This window comes from Artemia franciscana, chromosome 12, assembly GCF_032884065.1.
Source record: "Artemia franciscana chromosome 12, ASM3288406v1, whole genome shotgun sequence".
NCBI lineage: Eukaryota > Metazoa > Arthropoda > Branchiopoda > Anostraca > Artemiidae > Artemia > Artemia franciscana.
The window spans coordinates 5999204-6013202 of record NC_088874.1 but is presented as its reverse complement, the minus strand read 5'-3'; the positions used below and the strand labels follow the sequence as shown (position 1 = coordinate 6013202).

The following is a 13999-nucleotide window of genomic DNA, read 5'->3' as shown; positions in this document are numbered from 1 at the left end:
AAAGGACACTAGAACTTTTCATTTCCGTTAGAATGAGCCCTCTCGCGACATTCTAGGACCACTTGGTCGATAAGATGACCCCTGGGAAAAAAAACAAAAAAAAAAACAAATAAACACGCACCCGTGATTTGTCTTCTGGCAAGAAATACAAAATTCCACATTTTTTAGATAGGAGCTTGAAATTTTTGCAATAGAGTTCTCTGATATACCGAATGCGATAGTGTGATTTTCGTTAAGATTCTATGACTTTTAGGGGATGTTTCCCCCTTTTTTCCAAAATAGGACAAATTTTCTCAGGCTCGTAACTTTTGATGACAAAGACTAAATTAATTGAAACTTATATATTTAGAATCAGCGTAAAAATTCGATTCTTTTGATGTATCTTTTAGCATCAAAATTCCGTTATTTAGAATTTCGTTTACTATTGAGCCGGGTCGCCCCTTACTACAGTTCCTTACCACGAACTGTTTGAAAAGAAAATAATTCGGTATTTCGGGGCTTCTGACATTATTACTCCTTTGCGGAAGTTAGGTTCAAAATTGAAAAAGGATTATATTTTTTCTCTGGGCCCCTTCCACCTCTTAGTTCGTTTATTTTCCCGTTAGTTTTCACCTGTTTTCGCTTGATAGTTGTGTTATCTCTTAGCAGTTCTTTCGTTAGTTGAGTTATGGTTGTGGTATATATGTTTTATCGCTCGTATAGTTGTGTTATTTTCAAATTATACTCCATCATAGAGAGGCTCCGAACACCCAGCATTGTATGTTAAGCTCTTAATTTGACGTTTTTTTCTAACGTGACCACATTCGTCCTGCGCCCTTTTCATTGAATTTTTTCCCCCATGGCATATTTCTCCAAGGAAAGATCTTCCCATATAGCCCCCTCCCTCAACCCTGAAACCCTGAAAAAAAATCCCCCTGAAAACGTCTGTACACTTCCCAATAACCATTATTATATGTAAACACTGGTTGAAGTTTGTAACTTGCAACCCCTCCCCCAGGGACTGTGGGGGAGTAAGTCATCCCCAAAAACATAGTTATTATGATTTTCGACTATGCTAAACAAAATGGCTATCTCAAAATTTTGATCCGTTGACTTTGGGAAAAAAATGAGCGTGGGAGGGGGCCTAGATGCCCTCCAATTTTTTTGGTCACTTAAAAAGGGCACTAGAACTTTTCATTTCCGTTAGAATGAGCCCTCTTGCGACATTCTAGGACCACTTGGTCGATACGATGACCCCTGGGAAAAAAAAAAAAAAAAAAAAAAAAAAAACAAATAAACACGCACCCGTGATTTGTCTTCTGGCAAAAAATGCAAAATTCCACATTTTTGTAGATAGGAGCTTGAAACTTCTACAGTAGGGTTCTCTGATACGCTGAATCTGATGGTGTCATTTTCGTTAAGATCCTACGACGTTTAGGGGGTGTTTCCCCCTATTTTCCTAAATAAGGCAAATTTTCTCAGGCTCGTAACTTTTGATGGCTAAGACTAAACTTGATGAAACTTATATATTTAAAATCAGCATTAAAATGCGATTCTTTTGATGTAGCTATTGATATCAAAATTCAATTTTGTAGAGTTTTGGTTCCTATTGAGCCGGATCGCTCCTTACTACAGTTCGTTACCACGAACTGTTTGATATTAGCAAATATAAAACTCACGAGCTATGGCTAGAAGTTTGATGATATGCAACAGTTTAACAGCGACAGGCGATAAGGGAACGCTTACATAAATATACGAATGAATAATGCAAGTTTCATGGAGCTAAATACCAGTAATGATAACCACATTACCAGTATCATGTTAAGAAATTTGGTTCCATAATAAAGCAAATTCAATTTTCTTAAAAATATCCCGTAATTTGTGTAATTGCAAAACGAAAAATTAATACGGTTTCAGAGGAGAGTGACGAAATTCCTCAAAGGCGTAGCTGGAAGACATCTACGCTAGGATACAGCGGCTTCGAAAACCTTTAAACGTGGCTATTAGGCCCTTTCAATTATTAAATAAAGAAAAAACTTCATTTATTTAAAATAATATCCTATTTTTGTTTTCCAGTTTGTCCAGCCTGATTCAAATAAGTTTTTAATGTTTGTGCGAGGGCTGTTTTTTGAATCCTTTTCGTCCAACATCTTTTTGGTTTAAAAGAGATAGAAGTCTGTTTTTGTGCATATATGAAAAAAAGAGAAGAGTCTAGCCGGTTTTTCCTATATTTCAAGCTATCGGAGATCCAAAATATTCACCCCTACCAGGGCTATATCCAGGATTTGTTGGGGGAGGAGAGGGGTTACAAAAAGTTTATTGTTACAAAAAAAACGCAAAAAAAAGTCTGATATCCATTTTTGTTAGCTTTTACGAGTAAGACAAACATTTCGCGCGGGAGAGGGTCCAAATCTCCTTACCCCCTGGATAAAGTCTTGCCCTCTTCTACATAAAATAAAAGACTGCTACAAGATTGCACGAGTTTTCTCTTAAATTATACTGAAAATAAATCAAATTTAAAGGATTGCTTAAGTTGAGCAGAGAAATGTTACAGAAAGTCTGCAGTGTAATTTATTCACCTAACTTCAGGTTTTCGAAGCTTACAAGAAATAAGCTAATTATAAAGAATAGTTATTAACTACTATATACGAACGGGTTATGAGGCTACCCTCTAAATACTGCAACAGGGGCCAAAGAATATAGATTTTAAAACTTGTTTTGAAACAGGAATGCAAACCAGCGGAAATCCTATGCTGGTTCAATTACGCTCCTTCCTGATGCGGTTGAAAACTGAGCACTTTTTTGATAAGCGGTTTCCGCTGAAGCCTTACTAATTTTTTCTTGGGTTTAAGAATATAGAAAAAAATTTGGGGGCCATGGGCTGTGATATTGTATATCAAGCTTTGGGTTATACCCACAAGTTTATTTTCAGGATTTTAATTTGCGAAGTTAGTTAAAATCTATAGCAAATGTACAAGACCAATGTTCTTTTCATCCTTAAAAATTTCAAACTGTTATAGTCGGACCAGTGTACACAGAATTGGGATAAGAAAAGCTGTGAAGATGGGTGTACAAGTTACAATAAAGTAGTATGGTAATTTTCTTAGAGATTGAGCCCCTAACCCCTTGAAAGCTTATATTCCCCTTAAAATATTTGGTTGTTTCGTCTTTTGGCGGCAATAAACAACAATATAAGGTCTCAGAATGGACATGGAATCAATTTCTTGTCAATTGAATATGTCCTTTCCTTTAATGCTACCAGCCATACTTTCTAACTCTCAATTGGTTAATTTACAATATATTTAATATACACCACTGCGTCTTGTGTACCCGTCTTAACTCCCATTGGAACATAATCTGTTGCATAACATGTTGCTTAAGGTGTTTTTTTTTTCTATGAGGGGAACATAATCTACAATCTTTTATACCACAAATCTGTTCCAGGGGCGGGGGAGGGGTGAAATACCCCATCAAATTTTTCAATGGTAGTTACTGGTTTGATTGTATATGCATAGGCGTTGAAACTTATTATGCAGGAGGGAGGGTAAGAAGGAGGGGACTCCCCAGAAAACTACATGACTATCGGAGGAAGGAGATCCATTGAAATGGTCGTCAGGGATATGCAAACAGGGAGGAAGGGCCACCGGGCCCAATCTGACCCAAATCTGAAATTGCTTGGTACTTCCTAACTTATCAAATATTTTATTATTCCCGTACCCCCCCCCCCCCCCGCTCCTGAACGAATTTTATCCATCTGTATGTGGCCTAACCAGCCGTATTGGGCTAGTCAGGAGAATAAAATTATACTATAAAATTTTCAGGTAATATTCTGGCCAATACATCCACTTACCACTTCATGAAGAGTAACTCCCACCGGATGTAAACGAAGAAATTTACTTCTTCTGGGCCCCAAAATTTCAGAGACAAAGCAACATTTCAGAAAACTACGAAATATAGACACATTATAAGTACACCAACACATCCACAGGAATTTTTTTCGTGTGTGGAACATTGAGGAGGAGAAACTTTGAAAAGCTTCCAAGAATAGATGAATTACATGAAGAATTTATAAAATTGATTAAAAATAAGAAACTTAAGATTTTGGGCAGCACAGTCTTGGGCCCTTCTTCAACTTATTTGTGTAGGTGTTGGTATAGAAAGTTTAAAAGACAGTGAGGAATGGTGGAACGGTTGTAAAAATTATTACTTGATTTTCTTAAAAATAAGTTAGTTTAAATTGGGCTTATGGAAATATCGCCAGTACCTCTATTTAGAGTAAGATATCTATTTATGTATTTTTTTTTTAATTTCAATTGATTCTCTAAAAGACTGCGGTAAATCGTTTATAGTGGAAAAAAATTGCCTCGTCAAAAAAAAAAAAAAAAAAATGTTCTGGATGTTCAAAAACATGGAGGGCTAAGGCAAAATCAGTCATCATTTTTATTTCCGCATCTTAGAAATTTATCTATTGTAAGCTGTTGTTCATGTAGATATATTTATGTTTAATTTACTTTTTATGCTGATTTCAGAAATAAAAAATCATTCAGTTTAATGTTGCCCATCAAAAGCCGCGATCCTAAGAAAATTTGTCTGAGTACTGATAAAGGAGGAAAACCCCCTAAAAGTCAAGGGACCTTAATGGAAATTGCATCGTCAGATCCAATATATCAGAGAATTGTGCTGTAGAGGTTTCAAGATCCTATTTGCAAAATGTAGGTTTTTGTGAATTTTATCAAGAAAGATCACGGATACGGGTTTATTTAATTTTTTTCAGGGTGATTGTATCAAAACGAAGGCCATAGAAGATCAAGGGAGACCTCATTTGAGTTTAAATAAGAAGTTCTAGTGCCCTTTCTAAGAGAGTGAAAAGATTGGAGGGCAACTAGCCCCCCACCTCCCTACGCCATTTTTCTCTAAAGACCTCCGGTCATAACTTTGAGATAGTCATTTGATTCAGCATAGTTGAAAGGTCAAATAACTATGCCTCTAAAGGTGACAAGACCCCCCACAGCCACTGGGGAAATGGGCGTAAGTTTGCAATCTACTCATCTTTCACATATAGTATTTTTTGGGGGGATTTTTCTGTGGGTGGTTTTCCAGGGGAGAATTTTCTACGAGAAGGAAAATTTCTTAGGACAATTTTCGGTGAAAACAAACATAAATAAAATACATAAAAGTTTCCTCAGCTGCAAATAAGGAGCAACGTTAAAAAATAAAACAAACAGAAATTATTCTGTGCAAGAAGGGGCTGTCCCTTCCTCAATATCCGCCCTCTGTGCATACGTTTGACTTTTGGTCACAAATTCTTTAAGAAAGACTGGTCAAACGCAAGGGCCGTTAAACTTGAATGAAAAGTATTTTCAATGAGCTCTAAGACTTTAGCGTAAATTTTGAGAGTTAACAAAGGAGGCATTTCCCTTTTATACGTAACTATTTCCGTTTGTTTTAATGTTGCTTCTTACTTCTAGATTTTTTTAATATTATTAAAGATTACACCAAAAATCACTTCAATATTCATAAGCATGCATTTATGCAGGGAAGGGGAAAACCTGCACAAATTTATACAGGGGAGACTGGGAAAGTCGGTGTTTTGCCAAAAAAGCTTTTTTTTTGGGAATTTGAGCAAAGTCCGCCATTCTAAAACAATTTTTGTCTTTTAAAAAGGGAAATTGAATGGTGTGACCCCCCTCCCACCAACGATAAGCTGTGTACAATAATCGAACGTAAAGACTAAGCTGTCTGTTTTAACAATGGAAGACAGATATATATATATATATATATATATACTAGCTGTTGGGGTGGCGCTTCGCGCCACCCCAACACCTAGTTGGTGGGGGCGCTTCGCGCCCCCCCCAAGCCCCCCCGCGCGCGTAAGTCGTTACGCGCCATAATAGTTACGCGCCATTGTAGTTGTGTCCCTATGTCCCACCTGTGAATATAGATAGATATATATATATATGGTTTTAACTACGTAAAACTTGCGAATATACAACATTCTTTGCTGTCCCATTGTCTTTGCATATAAATAGATTGTCAGGTTTACCGACTCTTGAACATGCAACATATAATGGTCCATGGGAAAACAATCTGTATTCAGATCTATACCTCATGATTCTAATGATTGCCCTTGAGCTTTGTTGATGGTGATTGCTAATCGACCATTCCCTGTCCCGGTGTCCCGGTCGTCATTTACATCCCCCTGTTTCCTCCGGTGTCCCCGTTGTAGTTGTGTCCCTGTGTCCCGGTCGTCATTTATATTCCCTGTGTCCCGGTCGTCATTTGTATCCCGGTGTCCCGGTCTGTATATACATTCGTTTTTTAGTTTTGTTTTTCTCCTTTATTTTTTTCCTTTTTTTTTCTTTTTTAGCTTATTTAGATTTTTAGATTTTTTAGTTTTTTTATTAGTTTTTAGTTTTTTTTTCTTTTTAGTTTTTTTGTCCCGGTCGTCATTTATATCCCCCTGTTTCCCCCGGTGTCCCCGTTGTAGTTGTGTCCCTGTGTCCCGGTCGTCATTTATATTCCCTGTGTCCCGGTCGTCATTTGTATCCCGGTGTACCGGTCTGTATATACATTCGTTTTTTAGTTTTGTTTTTCTCCTTTATTTTTTTCCTTTTTTTTTCTTTTTTAGTTTATTTAGATTTTTAGATTTTTTAGTTTTTTTATTAGTTTTTAGTTTTTTTTCTTTTTAGTTTTTTTGTAGTTTTTACCTTCTTTTTAGTTTTGTTAATTTTTTTTTTACTTATGTCCTGGTCGTCATTTATACTCCCTATGTCCCGGTGCTTTGTTGATTGCTAATCGAACATTCCTTTTGTCCTGGTCGCTTTCTCTTTGAGTGTCGTCATTTATTTTTTTCTTTTTTAGTTCTTTTAGTTTTTACCTTTTTTAGTTTTTTTTAGTTTTTTAGATGAAAATTTTTTTTAGTTTTTTCCTTTTTTTCTTTTTAGTTTTTATTGGTTTTTACCTTTATGTTAGCTTATTTTTCAGTTTTTTCCTTTTTTTTTAGTTTTTTTTTATTTTTTATTTTTTTTAGTTTTTTACCTTTTTTTAGTTTTTTTAGTTTTTTTAGTTTTTTTAGTTTTTTAGCTTTTTTACTTTTTTTATTAGTTTTTAGTTTTTTTGTAGTTTTTGCCTTTTTTTAGTTTTTTCAGTTTTTTTTTAGTTTTTTATTGGTTTTTACCTTTATTTTAGCTTATTTTTCAGTTTTTTCCTTTTTTTTAGTTTTTTTTTGTTTTTAGTTTTTTTAGTTTTTTACCTTTTTTTACTTTTTTTAGTTTTTTTAGATTTTTAGCTTTTTTATTTTTTTATTAGTTTTTAGTTTTTTTTGTAGTTTTTGCCTTTTTTTTAGTTTTTTTAGTTTTTTAGCTTTTTTATTAGTTTTTAGTTTTTTTGTAGTTTTTGCCTTTTTTTAGTTTGACAACTTATTTTTATATATATAGATAGTTTTTTTTTTACTTATGTCCTGGTCGTCATTTATACTCCCTGTGTCCCGGTGCTTTGTTGATTGCTAATCGAACATTCCTTTTGTCCTGGTCGCTTTCTCTTTGAGTGTCGTCATTTATTAGTTTTTTCCTTTTTTTCTTTTTAGTTTTTTATTGGTTTTTACCTTTATTTTAGCTTATTTTTCAGTTTTTTCCTTTTTTTTAGTTTTTTTTTATTTTTTATTTTTTTTAGTTTTTTACCTTTTTTTAGTTTTTTTAGTTTTTTTAGTTTTTTAGCTTTTTTACTTTTTTTATTAGTTTTTAGTTTTTTTTTGTAGTTTTTGCCTTTTTTTAGTTTTTTCAGTTTTTTTTTTAGTTTTTTATTGGTTTTTACCTTTATAGTTTTTTTAGTTTTTTAGCTTTTTTATTTTTTTTATTAGTTTTTAGTTTTTTTTGTAGTTTTTGCCTTTTTTTAGTTTTTTCAGTTTTGACGTCACCTGATCCAGTTTTTTCAGGTGACGTCCCCTGACCCATCCACACATCCACAGACAGACAACTTATTTTTATATATATAGAAGATATATATATATATATATATATATATATATATATATATATATATATATATATATATATATATATATATATATGTACTAGCTATTGACATTAAAATGATGATTGAAATTTGTGACTAAATTTAAATTAAACATTTATTTGGCCTCGAGATATTCTCTATATTCATTAATATGCTATGTATTGAGTAAATTAACCATTTTAGTTTCAACTTCAGCCACAAGCTGTTGAGCAGACATAATTATAGAAAATTAGAACCTTTTATGAAACTTTTTTTTCACTTACTTAACTTAAACACTGAGCCAAAAAAATTATAAAATTACCAGTCTATTAAAAAAAAACAATCAAATTTAATTAAATGGGAAAATGTGATAACAACGGAAAACACGGAAACCAGTTCGAGTCTGTAAGAACAATAAATCTGAGACCCCATTTCCCACTTTAGGAAATACTCAGTCTAATAAAGCCAATAATTTATCTCTTATGTCGCAGTCCCGCAGTCCTTAGCCAGCCTGTCAATTCAAGGACCATTTAAAATATCGGGTTTCTTCTGTCTGACACCGCAAGGAGCCCCTGAGTCAAGAAACAAGTCCCCAGTGGCTTGCTCTTTCATCTTCCCCCTTTTCTGAAGAAGAGGTACACCCCACTGTGAACCCTGAAAGATAATAGGAGCCCAAGAAGAAAGATCATTCTTTTGAATAGCTATAGAGGCCTTTAAATTTTTAATGCGGGTTTCGAATCTTATTCAAATCCTATTGTATAGGGGTTTCAAACTCTACCCTAGACATATAGTTCAGAGAGATTGACATTAGTTGCCACCCAAACGAGACAAATTATAAATTATAAAGATTGCCATGTTTATTTTCAAAAGAATAATTTTGAAATTTTCCAATTTACTTTCCAGCTTCCATAGAGGTTAAATTAATATGTTTTTTCCTTCTTTTTGATTTTAAAACAATTTTGTCCTTTGTTAGCAATCTGTAATGTGGTTTATTATTAAGGTATTTTTCGGTATTTCATGTTACAACTATTTGGTGCCTGTTGCTATTTTTTAGATGGAAAGAAATCCTATCTGAAATACTATTTTTCATTTCAGGCCCCTTCCCTCTTTTTCTGTAGTATGTAGCTAAATCATTGGTACAGTTATGAGCTATACATATGTTCAATTCTGTACCATTTAAAGAGCTATGCTTTAATGACTAAAACAAAAAGATGTATCCGATTCTTCCCAAACTGGCTATTTCACTTTTTTAATTTTTCTTTTTAGGTCGATGCAAAATTAAGAAATTCAAGCAAGAAAGCATGATCATAATACTGCAGATACTTCATTAAAATCATCTCTTGGAAATCCGTCTGTATGCCTGGAGACCCTTGGTAAATGTAATCTGGATCAATATTTTAGCAACGCTGAACAATAATCCATGCCTAAAAGAATATATGTTGATTATTCGGAGTTCGGGCCCCTGCGCAATTTAGCCTTTTACCCCTCTCGGTGGTAGGCCCTGATACCAACAACTAGTTTTTAAGGGCCAAAACCACCATTAGAGTGGCTGAAGCCCTAACTCTTCTTGAAAGCTTTTCATTTTGTTCATAATTTTATTATTACGAAATTGAAATCGAATCAAACTCAAAAAGACGACTCAAGGCCTTTAAGCAGCCCATCAAAGGAAAAGGAAGCTTTGACTCTCTTGCTAAGAGTTATTTGAAACACTTTTTAGGGAGCGTAAAATTTTGTAAATACAGAATACTAACGCTGGATTTATCTTTAGGCACCGCATCTGTCTTGGCTTTACTCAAATTAGCCACGGCTCTCAAGTTTTTCATCACTTGCATCAAGTTAACTTTAGTTCAAAATCAAATGACTTGGTCTTGAACAGTCCTACACCTGATAAATACTGCTTCGCATTGATAAGGGGAGTCGAGATCGAAGGATCAAAAAGCGACGTCGCTATGAACACTTGGCCGCCATAAGCCAGTAAATTCCTGTGGTAACTTTTCTGACACCTCTTGCTTAAAACTTTTAAAGCCAGAAGGAGGTAGTGTTTTCGTAGTCTGTACTCGTACTGACTGCTAAAAAAAAGAAGTACGAATCGCACTAAAAAATGTTCTTGATTTGTATCTACCAGAATGAATCGCCTCGTTTTCTATTATTTTATCTTCAGTTCTGGTTAAACTTTGCTGGCTGAGTTTTGAGCCTCTTGCAAAAGTTGTTTGAAACACTTGTTAGAAAGCTTAAAAATTCGTGTTTGTAATATCATCGCCCTGTAATGATCTTTAAATATCCCATCATCAACAATCATCTCTAATAAATATGCAATATGCATAAGACATAAGTAATTTTTGGCAGGTAATTAGAAACCCTACACACGTGCGCAAGAATGTTTTTTCGGTAGGACCAACAATAAAAAAATTGGTGGAGGGGCCACCACCCTCCACCAAACATTTAAATGTTTAGTGCCACTGACATATTGACATCCTATAATAAGTTGGATGCAAAGTTACAAGAAGTAGCTTGGCATAACAATCTTGTGCGATTATTTTGATGTGCGTTTTTTTATATTTAATATTGTTTTGTATATGTTTCGTTTGTATGTGCTTTCTCTTTATGTTTTTTTCTTTTTTTTTTACACCACTATAGTAAAACGTTAGTCGGTGAAAAATAAACTACTATTATCATATTAAAAAATGATCATAGCAACAAAAATATTTGATGATTGGAATAAGAAACACCCGAGTATCAAATGTAATTAGGATTTTGGGGAAGTCGGTCCCCAGGGCCTCCCCCTTGCGTATCTCTCGGAAAGGCACCTATAACCTCTTGAAATTAAACTAAGAAAGGAAGAGCAGCTTTCTAATCTTAGGTGGCAGGTGACTGAGGCCACCTGCCAATCTCTTGATTCTTACCTTATCCTTATCTCCCTTAGTCTGACAAGTTTCATTATTTCGAACCCCCCTTCCCTTATTAAAACCCTATTAAGAAAGTTTGTCCCAGAGTCGTATCCATGATTTTTTTTTTGGGGGGGGGGCTGGGGATGGTATGAAAGGAATTTTTTTTGGGGGGGGTGGTATTAAAAGAAAGCTCTAAAAACACATCAAAAACTTTTTTTATATTCATTTTGTCACGTTTTTACGAGTCGAATAAAAATTTTGATGAGGTCCAAACCCCCTAGCCCCCCCTCCCTGGATACGACCATGTTATGTTCACGTGCCTAGTTATAGGCGAGATTCGCGTAAAAGCACAGCCATCCTTCGAGCCGAACCATGAAAATGGGAAATAATTAAAATCTGACATAAGTGTGGGACTACAAAAAATTTAAGATGTGGATAAAACAGCTGAACCAAATATCGGGTATAAATTCTGCATTTGCAAAACCAGTTTTACTGATAGATTAAATAAAACCCTTCTAGAAAAAGGAAAACAACGAAACCAGTTTACATGCAAGATATTAATGCTATATGTAGACGCAAAACAGGAATGATGAAATTGCAGAATATAAGAAAAGAAACTACAATGAATAATAAAAATAACTGATAAACAATCTCAAGGATTTGAAGAGTCATTTTTTATTTTTAGAGAGTCAAAATTTCACTTCAAAAATAACTGTTCTCCTAGTCATTTCTTCAACTATTTTTGAGTATCTATTTTGTTTTTTTTTTAACCGGGAACCCGTTAAAACATTACCAACAGGTTATATTTTATTTATCATAAACCAAAGTTAAAACCAAACAGAGGAAAAAAAAACGATAAAACCATATTAGCCTGGCTGCATCAAGCGAACGATTGAAGATAAACGGTAAAGAATAGACGAACTAGAAAAAGAATGAGAGAAAAGAAAACAAAACAAATAGCCTAGCCTAGGACAAGCTATGTTACGAAATTCATCAAAACCATGTAAGAATCTTTCACGTAAAAAAAAAATAATAGGTAGGCCTAAAGATTTTAGACAAGCACCATTTGTGATCTAAAATCCAACTGAGCAATTGCAGTTGCACTGAGCAGTTGAAGTTGGAGCAGTTGCAGTAGCAGTTGCTAGACTTTATTATGTGAAATAGTTACAAGTTATTCATCAAAAGTCTTGTTTGCACATGGAACTTAAAATGAACAGAAATAGCACTTGGTATTAGGAAATTCCCTCCCCCCCCCTCCCCTCAAAAAATCTTGGTCCATTTTTTGGGTTTGTGGATTTTATTTCTAAATTCTTCTTCAAGGACAGGTGTTCTCAATTAAACTACTTGTTGTTTTAGTACGAGGGAAAACTTAAGGGTGGTTAGTTAAAACGCTTCGAAAGACTTTGAGCGAGTAAAAATACAGCACTTTTAATTTTTAAAAAACATTTGGCATAATTACAATTCAGCCATATTCAGTCTCATAATTTTAAACAAAGTAGATGATAAATCCTTTTTATGGCACTTGGTATTAACCAAGTGACATATAGCAGTCGCCAATTCTGTCGGTCTGTCTGTCTGTCTGTCGGTCTGTCGGTCTGTCCCGGTTTTGCTACTTTAGGCACTTCCAGGTAAGCTAGGACGATGAAATTTGGCAAGCGTATCAGGGACCGCACCAGATTAAATTAGAAATAGTCGTTTTCCCGATTTGACCATCTGGGGGGGAGTGGGGGCCCGGTTAATTCGCAAAAAATAGAAAAAATGAAGTATTTTTAACTTATCAGCGGGTATTTGGATCTTAATGAAATTTCATGTTTGGAATGATATTGTGTCTTAGAGCTCTTATTTTAAATCCCGACCGGATCTGATGACATTGGGGGGAGTCGGAGGGGGAAAACCTAAAGTCCCGGTTTTGCTACTTTAGGCACTTCCAGGTAAGCTAGGACGATGAAATTTGGCAAGCGTATCAGGGACCGGACCAGATTAAATTAGAAATAGTCGTTTTCCCGATTTGACCATCTGGGGGGGGGAGTAGGGGCCGGTTAATTCGGAAAAATAGAAAAAATGAAGTATTTTTAACTTATGAGCGGGTGATTGGATCTTAATGAAATTTGATGTTTGGAATGATATTGTGTCTCAGAGCTCTTATTTTAAATCCCGACTGGGTCTGATGACATTGGGGGGAGTTGGAGGGGGGAAACCTAAAATCTTGGAAAACACTTAGAGTAGAGGGATCGGGATGAAACTTGATGGGAAAAATAAGCGCAAGTCCTAGATACATGATTGACATAATCGGAACTTATTTGTTCTCTTTGGGGTAGTTGGGGGGGGGGGGAGTAAGTCTTAAAAATTAGAAAAATGAGGTATTTTCAACTTGCGAACGGGTGATCGGATCTCAATGAAATTTGATGTTTAGAAGGATATCGTGTCTTAGAGCTCTTATTTTAAATCCCGACCAGATCTTGTGATGGGGGCGGGGAGTTGGGAGGGGGAACCTAAAACTTGGAAAACACTTAGAGTGGAGGGATCGGGATGAAACATGGTGGGAAAAATAAACACAAGTCCTAGATAGATGATTGACATAAACGGAACGGATCCGCTCTCTTTTGGGTAGTTGGGGGGGGGGGGGGTTAATTCTGAAAAATTAGAAAAAATGAGGTATTTTTAACTTACGAACGGGTGATTGGATCTCCATGAAATTTGATTTTTAGAAGGATATCGTGGCTCAAAGCTCTTATTTTAAATCCTGACCGGATCTGGTGACATTGGGGGAAGTTTGGGGTGGGGAGACCTAAAATGATGGGAAACGCTTAGATTGGAGGGATTGGGATGAAACTTGGTTGGAAAAATAAGCAAAAGTCTTGCATACGTAATTTACATAATTGGAACGGATCCGCTCAATTGCGGGGGGGGGGGGGGGGTAATTCTGAAAAATAAGAAAAATAACGTATTTTTAACTTACGAAGGAGTTATCGGATCTTCATGAAACTTCATATTTAGAAGGACCTCGTAACTCTGATATCTTATTTTAAATCTCAACCGGATCAAACGTAATTGGGGGGGGGCAGTTGGGGGGACCGGAAATCTTAGAAAATACTTAAAGCGGTGAGATCAGGATGAAACTGGATGGGAAGAATAGAAAC

General features: G+C 35.2%; 1 long non-coding RNA gene across 1 annotated transcript in view; it reads left to right on the top strand.

The window, feature by feature from the left end:
• Nucleotides 1–9271: 9271 nt before the first annotated feature.
• LOC136033611 (uncharacterized) overlaps nucleotides 9272–13999 on the top strand; it is a 31722-nt gene continuing 26994 nt past the window's right edge. Inside the window, exon 1 of the long non-coding RNA XR_010618972.1 lies at nucleotides 9272–9344. This is a non-coding gene — a long non-coding RNA (uncharacterized LOC136033611). The remainder of the gene's footprint in view (nucleotides 9345–13999) is intronic.